The following is a 12,155-nucleotide window of genomic DNA, read 5'->3' as shown; positions in this document are numbered from 1 at the left end:
CTCGCACCTGCTGGGATTCATTGCAAGATGCAGTAAGATGTACTCCTTGTAGTTTCAGAACCTTTAATGTTCTTTCTAAGAGCAAGAACATTCTTGGAGCTGTGAAGTGAGATTCATTTGTCCAAATACACAACAATGAAAAGAGATTCTTGTTCACGTGGAGCAATATATGCCTGTCAAGTGTCATTCAATCCACAAAGTCTGAATATACAGTTAGATACCCTCTGTCTTTTTGAAATGCTGAATGGAAGTTTTCACAGACCAGAATGGTTAAGTTGGGTATGTTAAATCAGCCATATGTAAAGATGGTGGTCTCTACTACTGTACTCTCAGATTTTAGGTATTTAATTCATGTACAACTTTTCTTTGGTGTAATACTTGAGATAATTGTTAAAATGATAAACATATTACTGATATTACTGATTGGGTAAGGCTTGCTTGAACCTTTTTTTTTTCATCTGAATTCTTCATCACATTCTTTTACGTTTTAATCCTTTATGTGCTTATTCTGAAAAATTCAATAAGATTAGAATGGCCAAATTGATATTTCTTAGAAGTATAGCAGATAAAGGGAAATTTTGAGTCTACATAACATTTTTCACACAACCAAATAATTTCAGCTTGATACACCTCCTCCCTTCTTGGTACGGGTTACAAAAGGCACGGGGAAAGATCTACAAGGGGTATACCCGAGGATCCCTCCTCTCTTCAACACTCCTGTGGGTAATTAAAGGTCGCAACAATAGTGAAGCTCAGACTGCCACCATCACATGCAAAGATTTATTGTACTTACAACAGTATCTCTGATAAAACACATAAAATAATGGTATGAACACTTCGGTATCGCCCGACCCGGGATTCGCTGTCACGCTCCTGACGAGTGGCAGTCTGGGCTTCACTATTGTTGCGACCTTTAATTACCCACAGGAGTGTTGGAGAGAGGAGGGATCCTCGGGTATACCCCTTGTAGATCTTTCCCCATGCTATTTGTAACCCGTACCAAGAAGGGAGAAGGTGTATCAAGCAGCGCGGTTTTCCACTTTCTTGATTTACTTGCTTCTGTGATCTTCCCACATCGCATTGAAAACCTGCAGCGCAAGATTACAGATACAGATACGTATACTAGTGACTTTTTTTTACTGTGAAATAATTTCAGCTACAGTACACGAGGCCCGAGAGAAGTTCCCATTCATAGTTAGGGCTTATGCACACGGCCGTTGTTGTTTTGAGGTCCGTTTTTCACTGATTCGTTGTTCTGTATCTGAGGTTTTTTTCTCTTTGATTTAAGTCCTCTTCCGTTCCGTTACTGCACAAAACATATCCGTATGGTTTCCGCATTTGATTCATTTTTTGCGGATCGTATACAGAAACAGTAACTTATTAATCACCAAACACATGAGCAATATGGGCTGGGCATAGCATTTCTACAGTATGGATCCGCAAAATATGAATGAAATACGGATGACATATGGATGTGTTCCGTGTGCGTTCCGTATTTTTTGCGGACTCATTGTATTGAGTGGGGCCTCGGACCGTTATTTGTGGACAATAATAGGACATGCACTACTTTTTTGCGGAACGGCCATGTGGACAAATGGAAATGGAATGCATACGAAGTAACTTCTGTATTTTCTACAGCCCCATTGAAGTGAATGGTTCCGCATATGGTCTGTAGAAAAAAACGGAACGGAAGCGGAAAGAAAATACGTTCGTGTGCATGAGCCCTTAGTCAAACTTTCTGCTGACTACCTTCTAAACAACGTGTGTCAAGTATACTAATTAATTATTAAAATCTCAAGTAAAATGGACTTCTCAGTAAAAGTAAATATAAATGGAAATTTACACTGCCCGATCGTTCCTGATAATCTGCCGTGTAAAGGTGCCACAGATCACCCGTTGAACAAGCGAAAGCTAGTTCATTGGGTGAAACAATATTTCATGTAGACACCTAAATCATAGTTTCTGGGCAGCAGATTGTGCTGTCTAAACAGCACTCTGCTGCCCAGATACAATGAAACTCTATCGCTATGAGTGATGACAGTAGCCATCGCTCATCCCCATACAGTGAAGGGGGTCTCTACATGTAAATGCAACTCTTGACCTCCACTGATGGTCATGCAGTTGTCAGGATGGAGCCCTTCCTTCCCCACCATCGCCTGCTCCATCAGGCCGTGAAAACCAGCATTAAGGCCTACAGGCCAGGGCGTACCTAGGGATGAAATAATGGAGCCATGGACAGTGGTTGCCAGATGGAAAGCTATGCCCTGGTCAGGATATTTAAATACAGGTTGTGACATAGTGAGAGGTTTCGTCTGGGAAAACAGGTACTTTCCTCCCAGCATGTGCTGCTGGGCTGATTTACATCCAGGTGAGGTCAAATACCGGATCGGATCTTAAATGCCGTTCCGGGTTTTGGCAGCACCTGGCTGGCTTTAAATAGGCAGCTGGGCTCAGAAGTCATGTCTCTGTGTTGGGATCTGGGAGCCTTGTGTCTGGATGAAGGCTTGCTACCTATTTGGCGTGAAAACAGGTTGGTGCTGCTATCAGCAAGGACTCTTTGAGGTGAATTACCACCAACACCACAAGGTTTTTTTGTTTGAATATGACTGCTTGTTTTGTCACTTGCCTAAAGTGTGAATAAAACACTGAACGGTTTGATCCAAAGAACTTGTTGTTGCCTCTATACTGCGTCCGCTAATCCTGTCTACCAGATCGAGTCCCCACAAGGGCTAGCTACAGTTCCAGCTTCAGCTTGTATGGATTCTCTGTTCATGCTGTACATGGTCCTTTTACTGTCTAATCCACCATATTTATAATTTAAAAAAATGTTCAGTGTCAGACATTAAGCCCAGCAGATGAAAACTTTTATGGGCCCACCAGTCAATTATACAGAAAAAGCATATGTTCTCTGCTCTTCCTCCTGTAGGCTATCCCATCCGTAATTCTGCAAACTATCTAAAAGGACAATGGTAAACGGAAGTATGTTCTAAAAGGGGACTTTTGTCTTCAAATTTATTGATGATTTTACAGATGTGTGGTAACTGAGGAAATTGCTAGATCAGCTGACCCAATTAATGAATACATAGCATGATGGCACCAATGCAAAGTAGTATTAGTATTAGTACCTTGGCTTTGGAAACACATGACTATTTTATAGCCATATATGTTTTCCTGAATTTATTTCCCTAAAAACTTACCATAAAGTGTGGCAAAAGGGGGATGTGTGAACACAACCTTGTTTGTTCAATTGAGTCCACTAACAAACTTTCACTGGGATATAAGACTGGTCTGATGGGGCGCAATATTAGGATATTTAAAATCTTTAAATTCTTCTGTGTACAGAAAGATCACTGCAGGGCACTACTACTTAGTGTTACCAGACCCAGTATAGCCCTTGAAAATGGGTCTCTTATGGCTGCCTCAGGTACAAAGGAGAATAAGGCTACTTTCACACTAGCGTTCGGGTGTCCGCTCGTGAGCTCCGTTTGAAGGCTCTCACAAGCGGCCCCGAACGCATCCGTCTGGCCCTAATGCATTCTCAGTGGAGGCGGATGCACTGAGAATGCATCCGCCTGCCAGCGCTCAGCCTCCGCTCCGCTCAGTGAGCGGACACCTGAACGCTGCTTGCAGCGTTCGGGTGTCCGCCTGGCCGTGCGGAGGCGAGCGGATCCGTCCAGACTTATAATGGAAGTCAATGGGGACGGATCCGCTTGAAGATGACACTATATGGCTCAATCTTCAAGCGGATCCGTTCCCTATTGACTTTCAATGTAAAGTCTGAACGGATCCGCTCAGGCTACTTTCAGACTTAGAAAATTCTCTAAGTTATAATGCAGACGGATCCGTTCTGAACGGATGCAAACGTCTGCATTATCGGAGCGGATCCGTCTGATGAAACATCAAACGGATCCGCTCCGAACGCTAGTGTGAAAGTAGCCTTAAACTGTAAAAAAAAAAAAAAAAACGCTTGAAAACAAAAAGCATGAAGCCTCAACTTTTCTCACCTTTTTAACCACTTAAGGACCACAGGTTTATACCCCCCTAAAGACCAGGCCCTTTTTTACAAATCGGCACTCCACAACTTTAGCTGTTTATTGCTCGGTCATGCAACTTACCACCCAAATGAATTTTACCTCCTTTTCTTCTCACTAATAGAGCTTTCATTTGGTGGTATTTCATTGCTGCTGACATTTTTACTTTTTTTGTTATTAATCGAAATTTAACGATTTTTTTGCAAAAAAATGACATTTTTCACTTTCAGTTGTAAAATTTTGCAAAAAAAAAACGACATCCATATATAAATTTTGCTCTAAATTTATTGTTCTACATGTCTTTGATAAAAAAAAAATGTTTGGGTAAAAAAAAAAAATGGTTTGGGCAAAAGTTATAGCGTTTACAAACTATGGTACAAAAATGTGAATTTCCGCTTTTTGAAGTAGCTCTGACTTTCTGAGCACCAGTCATGTTTCCTGAGGTTCTACAATGCCCAGACAGTACAAACACCCCACAAATGACCCCATTTCGGAAAGTAGACACCCTAAGGTATTCGCTGATGGGCATAGTGAGTTCATAGAACTTTTTATTTTTTGTCACAAGTTAGCGGAAAATTATGATTTTTTTTTTTTTTCTTACAAAGTCTCATATTCCACTAACTTGTGACAAAAAATAAAAGCTTCCATGAACTCACTATGCCCATCAGCGAATACCTTGGGATGTCTTCTTTCCAAAATGGGGTCACTTGTGGGGTAGTTATACTGCCCTGGCATTCTAGGGGCCCAAATGTGTGGTAAGGAGTTTGAAATCAAATTCTGTAAAAAATGACCAGTGAAATCCGAAAGGTGCTCTTTGGAATATGGGCCCCTTTGCCCACCTAGGCTGCAAAAAAGTGTCACACATGTGGTATCTCCGTATTCAGGAGAAGTTGGGGAATGTGTTTTGGGGTGTCATTTTACATATACCCATGCTGGGTGAGAGAAATATCTTGGCAAAAGACAACTTTTCCCATTTTTTTCCCATTATTTGACCAAGATATTTCTCTCACCCAGCATGGGTATATGTAAAATGACACCCCAAAACACATTCCCCAACTTCTCCTGAGTACGGCGATACCAGATGTGTGACACTTTTTTTGCAGCCTAGATGCGCAAAGGTGCCCAAATTCCTTTTAGGAGGGCATTTTTAGACATTTGGATACCAGACTTCTTCTCACGCTTTGGGGCCCCTAGAATGCCAGGGCAGTATAAATACCCCACATGTGACCCCATTTTGGAAAGAAGACACCCCAAGGTATTCAATGAGGGGCATGAAGAGTTCATAGAATTTTTTTTTTTTTTTTGGCACAAGTTAGCGGAAATTGATATTTTTTATTTTTTTCTCACAAAGTCTCCCTTTCCGCTAACTTGGGACAAAAATTTAAATCTTTCATGGACTCAATATGCCCCTCACGGAATACCTGGGGGTGTCTTCTTTCCGAAATGGGGTCACATGTGGGGTATTTATACTGCCCTGGCATTCTAGGGGCCCTAAAGCGTGAGAGGAAGTCTGGAATATAAATGTCTAAAAAATTTTACGCATTTGGATTCTGTGAGGGGTATGGTGAGTTCATGTGAGATTCAATTTTTTGACACAAGTTAGTGGAATATGAGACTTTGTAAGAAAAAAATAATAATTTCCGCTAACTTGGGCCAAAAAAATGTCTGAATGGAGCCTTACAGAGGGGTGATCAATGACAGGGGGGGTGATCAATGACAGGGGGGGTGATCAATGACAGGGGGGGTGATCAATGACAGGGGGGTGATCAATGACAGGGGGGTGATCAGGGAGTCTATATGGGGTGATCACCCCCCTGTCATTGATCACCCCCCTATAAGGCTCCATTCAGATGTCCGTATGTGTTTTGCGGATCCGATCCATGTATCCGTGGATCCGTAAAAATCATACGGACATCTGAATGCAGCCTGACAGGGGCGGTGATCAATGACAGGGGGGTGATCAGGGAGTCTATATGGGGTGATCACCCCCCCTGGAAGGCTCCAGGGAGACGCCTGTATGTGTTTTGCGGATCCGATCCATCTATCAGTGGATCCGTAAAAATCATGCGGAGGTCTGAATGGAGCTTTACAGGGGTGTGATCAATGACAGGGGGGTAATCAATGACAGGGGGGTGATCAGGGAGTCTATATGGGGTGATCACCACAGTCATTGATCACGCCCCTGTAAGGCTCCATTCAGACGTGCGTTTTGCGGATCCGATCCATCTATCAGTGGATCCGTAAAAATCATGCGGACTTCTGAATGGAGCTTTACAGGGGTGTGATCAATGACAGGGGGGTGATGAGGGAGTCTATATGGGGTGATCAACACAGTCATTGATCACGCCCCTGTAAGGCTCCATTCAGACGTCCGTGTGCGTTTTGCGGATCCGATCCATCTATCAGTGGATCTGTAAAAATCATGCGGACATCTGAATGGAGCTTTACAGGGGTGTGATCAATGACAGGGGGGTAATCAATGACAGGGGGGTGATCAGGGAGTCTATATGGGGTGATCAAGGGGCTAATAAGGGGTTAATAAGTGACGGGGGGGGGGGGTGTAGTGTAGTGTAGTGGTGCTACTTTACTGAGCTACCTGTGTCCTCTGGTGGTCGATCCAAACAAAGGGGACCACCAGAGGACCAGGTAGCAGGTATATTAGACGCTGTTATCATAACAGCGTCTAATATACCTGTTAGGGGTTAAAAAAATCACATCTCCAGCCTGCCAGCGAACGATCGCCGCTGGCAGGCTGGAGATCCACTCTCTTACCTTCCGTTCCTGTGAGCGCGCGCGCCTGTGTGCGCGCGTTCACATGAAATCTCGGGTCACGCGAGATGACGCCAATCTACGTTAGTGTGACCTGGGAGCGCCGCAGAAATGACGCCTTTCGGCGTTAGTGTGACGGTAAGTGGTTAATATGTATTTTATGTAAATAAATAAAAACAGAAAAACTAAGAATTACAATCAAAGTTCAGGCCTCCACCCTACTTCCCAAAACCATGCATGTTACACATAAAAATGAACATAATACAGAGAGGTTGTCCATGTTTGCCAATGGGTTGTCTCATGTGCCCCCTGTAGTATTACATGATGGCATTTCAGTGCCTATGGCTCTCTACTTTGATTCATAGAGTGGAATCTGAAGAAGAGAACCATATATGAAAAATCCTGGATTTTTTTAGATGAATCACCACTTTTCAAGAGTAAAATATGAAAAAAAACATTGGTGGAGATTTATCAAACTGGTGTAAACTAGAACTGGCTTAGTTGCCTATAGCAACCAATCAGATTCCACCTTTAATTTTTCACAGCTTCTTTGGAAAATAATAGGTGAAATGTGATTGGTGGCTATGGACAACTAAGCCAGTTCTACATTACACCAGTTTGATAAATCTCCCTATTATATCTAGAAATGAGTGAATTGACTTTTGGAAAATTCAGGTCAGTTCCATATCAAAATTTTCGCATTTTTACTCTGGCAAATTTCTAAAAAAGGCATTAGCCATTTTTCAGATCATAAATCAGGAAAGATGAAGAAGGAGGAACACATGAGCTCAGGCAGTGGAATGAGAGAGCAGAGAGAAATGACAAAGAGGAATCCACTAGATACTATTACCCCTTCCAAGAGATATGCTTCATTCAAATAGCAATATAGAGATTAGAGATGAGTAAATTTTTCAAAAGTTCGATTCGGCTAATTCGCCGAATTTTACAAAGAAATTCGCTTAGTGACTAATTACTGACGAAGTAGTGGGTGCAATGACAGGGAGCTGCGATAGTGCCGCCCCCCGTCATTGTACCCCTCAGATGCCGCGTTCATACATGATCGCAGCATCTGAGTGTAAAAACAGTGTGAAAGTAACATACATTTTTTTTTAATCAAACTTACTGCATCCATTTGATCGCGATGGGCCGGCCGCCGCCATCTTGTTTGAAGGTCTCGCGCAAAATCTCGCACGGCGCGAGATTACATCATCACGCCGGATGGTGGCTGGCGGCCCATCGCGAGCAAATGGAGGAGATAAGAATTCACTTTTTTGTTTTTTTTACTATTTCAGGTTAAATCGATTCGCTTACACGAAGCACAAGGAAATTCGGCTTCGAGGCGAATCGGATTTATTTGTGGGATTCGATTTGCTCATCTCCAATAGAGATCAAACCTGTCGACAAAAGCCAGACCACATTCATTTTAGATAAATCTGCTTACATTAATGGAATCCTGTCTGACAGTCCTTATTATCTTAGAAAAGTCAATGACCCATTTTCCATCTATTTAATTGAATACCAGAAATTTATTTCACCTGCAATTACTGACCAACTTCTGAATAAACAGGAGTAGGAATTTCTAACCATCAAGTAACCTCAGGCCCCTTTATTCTATTTTTTAACAAAAATTCATAAAAGTTTAGTTAATCCCCCCAGGAGATCAATTATCTTGGGGATTAATTCATTAACATCCAACCTGTCCCACTATATTAGTTTATTTTTATTATTTTTGTGGCTTTGTATACCAACATACCACATGACCTTGGTATAGAAGCCATATCTGACACATTATATGGGTCTGCGAGTCTGCCATTAAGACAGATAGATTTTTCTCAGCATCAAAGTTTTTTACTTTCAGACGAAAGACTGCGCAATGGGTAGTCGGGTAGCCCCGAGTTATGCTACTTTGTACATGGGGCAATTTGAGTCTCTTTGTATTGGGCAGAAATATGTTTTTTATTCTAAACGGTTTATTAATGATTTGATCATTTTTGGTCTGTTTCCATTGCTGAGGCTGAAATGTTTGCTTCCTTGTCAAACAAGAACTCATGGGGTTTACAGTTCATGCCAAATTTTTCAAAAACACAGATTGAATTTTTAGATTTATAACTTTTTTTTAAAAACTGATGGAACCATTGAAACTAAAACTTATTTTAAGTTAGTCGATGTAATTAGCTTAGTTTTTATTGTAGCCACTTATTAATGATTTGATCATTTTGTTGGTCTGATTCCATTGCTAAGGTGTTTGTTTCCTCGTTGAACAAGAACTCATTGGGTTTACAATTCACACCAAATTATTCAAATACACAGATTGAATTTTTAGATTTATTACTTTGTAAAAACCTGATAGAACCATTGAAACAAACTCATTTTAAATTCGTCGATGTAACTGAGTGGCTGAAAATTTTTCGGGTGACGCTAGGGAGGCCCGTCCCTTTCATGGCCAGCTATTGGCTGACCTCCCCTGCTCCGTTGCTGGATTTTTTGATCTGCGTGGAGATGCAGTGGCAGCCGTGCGGGGATCAGGAGCGACTTGGGTTCCGCAGAGCGAGGTAAGTATAACCTATAGGAGGTGCCCTGCACCCGCACTGAATCCGGACCCATTCACATCAATGGTGCTGTGAAGTTGAGATTGATTTTCACGCATTACTTGTGCGTTGAGTGAAAATCGCAGCATGTTCCATATTCTGCATTTCTCACGCAACGCAGGCCCCATAGAAATGAATGGGTGTGCGTGAAAATCGCAAGCATCTGCAAGCAAGTGTGGATGCGGTGCGATTTTCACGCATGGTTGCTAGGAGATGATAGGGATGAAAGCAACCCCGGACCCCATTAAAGTGTATTCACTGTATTATTTTCCCTTATAACATGGTTATAAGGGAAAATAATAGCATTCTTAATACAGAATGCTTACTAAAATGTGGATTGAGGGGTTAAAAAATAATAAAAATAAACTCACCTCATCCAATTGATCGCGCACCTGGCATCGTCTTCTTGTTTCTTCTTTCAGGACCTACAAAAGGACCTTTGATGACGTAAGGTGAGGTCAGCGCAGGTCCTGCTGAATGAAGATAGAAGATTTCTATCTTCATTCAGCAGGACCTACGCTGACGTCACCGCGCTCACCACGTAGTGAGCGCGATTACATCATCAAAGGTCCTTTTGCAGGTCCTGAAAGATGAAGAAAGAAGACGATGCCGGCTGTCGAACAAGTGGATGAGGTGAGTTAATTTTATTTATTTTTTTAACCGCTCAAGCATCATTTTAGTAAGCATTCTTTATTAAGAATGCTATTATTTTTATTTATAACCATGTTATAAGGGAAAATAATACAATTAATAGAACACCTAACCCAAACCCGAAATTCAGTGAAGAAGTCCGGGTTCGGGTCTGGGTACAACATTCAGTTTTTTTCTCACGCGCGTGCAAAACGCATTACACTCGCGCGGAAAAAACTGAACATCGGAACGCAATCACAGTCAAAACTGACTGCAATTGCGTGCCTACTCGCATGGTTTTCCCGCAATGCACAGGCGACGCATCCGGAGCAAATCCGGAACGCCCGTGTGAAAGAGGCCTTAAAAGGGTTACAAAACAGTTGACACCCCATATATATTGTACCACTTGTTCTTTTTATATTTGTACACAGTCTGTGTGTGTTTTGTCCAGTTTGTTTGTATAAGTTTGGTTATTTCTTTATGTTATTTTAAATTTATGTAGTTGTTTTTGTTTTATTCCTGTGTATGGTACTTGCCTGAGGAAGAAGATGGAGAGTCTTTGAAATGCATTGCAATTAGTGTTCAGCAAATCGAAGTATACAAAGTGGACTTCAATCGGAATTTCAGGAAAAATTTCATTCGCTGCAGAGCCGAATTTCCTTGCACTTTGTGGTAACAAGTAAATTTTCCCTGAAATGGTGGTTAAAAAAAAAAAAACTCTCCGCATCCATTCGTGCGTGAAGAGGCTCTCATGGTCATCTTGATTGCAGAAAGTATTATGTCACCACTAGAGATGAACGAATCGAAGTTGACGAAGTAGAATTCGGTCCGAATTTCAGGAAACATTCGATTCGCACCGTATTCGAATTTCCTCACGCTTCGTGGTAACGAATCGTGTTTTTTCCTAAAATGGCTGCTGTACATGTTAGGACATGGAGCAAAGAACTCTGGGAACGAGGGATCAACTACAATGCCATACATGCAGCCAATCAGCATCCAGCCAGCCCTGTGATATCACAGCCCTATAAATAGCCTCAGCCATTTTTGATTCTGCCATTTTCCAGTGTGCTTAGTGCAGGGAGAGACGTCAGCAGGCGCTAGGGACAGTGCTAGGAAAGACTTCATTGTGCTAAAAAACCGATTTACAAGTTCAGGGAAAGATTACTCAAGGTGTAGGGAAAAGATAGGGAGGCATTATCTACACTATAAAAGGAGAACAGGGTGCAATAGGAGCAATTCTATTACACCTTGTTGCACTTATTGGAGATCCAAATTGCTTTTAGGTTGTATGTAGTGATGGACGAACATCGGCTGGGACGATTCGCGAATGCGAACGCCCGTTCGCGATCAAATGTTCGCGAACTGCGCGTTTGCGGCGGGCCCCATTCACTTTAAAGGCAGGTGAATCTGAAAAACCTTCAGGTAATATTTGCAGCCAGCAAACACTTACTAGAAGTATACAAATAGTCCCACAACCTGGACAGTGACATACCGGAGGGGGATCATTGGCAAAAATTCCTACAAAAAATATGTATTTTAATCAGGGGCCATTTTTATGCGTCTTAAAGGTAAACTCTCAAAAATGTGCCCTGCTGGAGCCTAGAAATTTTTTATTTCCTATCGGTTTGATGTATACAAATGTGCAGCACGTTTTTTGTATCCTGCAGAGTCCATTAAAAAAATGCATACGTTAACGTAATTTTTTTTTCTACCATGGAAATGTATAGTGAACGGACGCCACTGTAAGACATCAGTCTGAGGCATCTGTTAACGCATACATTTTTGGTATGCATTAAATGAATGGCAAAAATAGGATGGTAACCCAGCCCTAGTGTCAGAATAAGCACCAGTACATAGCGGAGCAGCGTAGTGGAGAGGGGAGGCCTCCATGTACTGACAGAGCGCTAACTGGTCCTGGTGGTCAGGGATGAGGACTGTGTTTCCCAAGGATCATTTTCCAACTGGGAAATACAGGGCACAGTATATTACACTAGAATCTATATAATATAAAGATATTAGCCCTACCCCTGAATAATAATACAATTAGGTGGCCATTTATTATATAGAAATACGTCTATGTTAGGCGTATTTCTGACACAGATTGTGGCGCAAAGGTACTTAGCAACACAATCTGTAT

This window comes from Bufo bufo, chromosome 6 (genome assembly GCF_905171765.1).
Source record: "Bufo bufo chromosome 6, aBufBuf1.1, whole genome shotgun sequence".
NCBI classification, from domain to species: domain Eukaryota; kingdom Metazoa; phylum Chordata; class Amphibia; order Anura; family Bufonidae; genus Bufo; species Bufo bufo.
The sequence above is the reverse complement of the archived record's forward strand: the minus strand, read 5'-3'. Positions refer to the sequence as shown.